We start from the raw sequence: 1,454 nt of genomic DNA, 5'->3' as shown, positions 1-1,454 counted from the left end.
GTCATTTGTATTTTCTCCTGCTACTTCATGGATTCCTATCAGTCTTATGTTACTCTTCTTTGCATCATCTAGGAGTTATGTTGGATCGATTTCTCATGACCCCTTACTGTTTTTAAGAGACCTCTCTATTCATGGTCACTGACTGCAATCTTATCTTCTATACCTGAGAGTCTATCTTCGCATTCTTTTATTCTGTTGTGTACACTTTATATGGAGTATTTAATCTCCTGGATATCTGTTTGAATCTGTTTTATGGATTCCATTTCTTTCCTATGTTGGGCATTTATTTTTTCCATTTCTTTCTTATTCTGGGCCTTTATGGCTTCTATCATGGTCCTGAGCTCATCTAATTTTTGGTCAATTTCTGCTCTAGAGTCTCGAATCGCGACTTCCATTTTGCTCACCATCTCTATGATTATCTGGGAAATTATTTCTGTTTTGAATTTTTCTAGAGCCTGATTGATCTGTTTTGTTACTTCCTGTGCTTTGAGTTCAGGGTGTCCTGGTGGTTCACTATCAGCCTTTTCATCCTCATTTGCCCTACTGTTTGCCATTGGTGAACTGGAAGTCTGTCTTTGTGTCTTGCTTAAGTGTTTTCTCATTTTTATTTTTGTTGTCGGACTGTCCTTGGTCTAATCTCTGGATTATCACCCAAATATTCCTGATATATTTGCGTCCTAGCTTCTGTGTCTCTAACAACCCACAGACATTCTCATCTTCATAACATCAGAGAAAACAACTCATCAAATCAACCGCAGTGCTTTATCCCAACTGATGCAATCAGCAACACATTAAGATCAAGCACAACTTGGACACCGACCACCTGTGGTAGTCACTAGTCTATCACCCTTAAATCATTTGAATTAAATTGAAATCAAGAAGCAGTCCAGAACATGTCTGCAGTGAACAAAATTTCAATATAATGTATTTACCATTTAATGGCTCAGACAGAGTGAGGATGCAAGTCCCCTGGTCTCAGCTGATGGCTGAACCCCATGACGCTGACTGACCTCGTGCTGCAAGGCCCAGATTGAGTTCCCCAACCTTCTGAACGGTTGAACTCCACGCCGTTCCATTACAGGTTTCCCACGCCCTTTCTTTAAAGATGTTCAAAGTTGGGAACTCAGAAAAATACCCTTGATGACCACCTCTGCCTCTGCAGAGTGGGTCCAAAGACTGGCACAGTTAGGAGGTCTGAGAGTGTGGGGGAGGGGACTTATGGGGGTTCAGGGGCGGCCGCACTGCTACCTTCCCGGCGCTTGAGCGAGGGCGGCTGGGTCGCAAGCAGGCGTGGCTTTCCTCGGTTATTTTTTTATTTTTTATTTTATTTTTTATTTTTTTTATTTTTTTATTTTTATTTTTGTACCGGGGACCAAACTCAAGTCCTTGTGCTTGCGAGGCAGGTGATGAAACCACTGAGCTAAATCCCTGACCCTAATGTTTTTAATTTTTAT

The sequence above is a fragment of the Fukomys damarensis genome, unplaced genomic scaffold (assembly GCF_012274545.1).
Source record: "Fukomys damarensis isolate Sample0158 unplaced genomic scaffold, DMR_v1.0_HiC HiC_scaffold_16, whole genome shotgun sequence".
In the NCBI taxonomy this organism is placed as follows: domain Eukaryota; kingdom Metazoa; phylum Chordata; class Mammalia; order Rodentia; family Bathyergidae; genus Fukomys; species Fukomys damarensis.
This window is presented reverse-complemented; position numbering follows the sequence as displayed.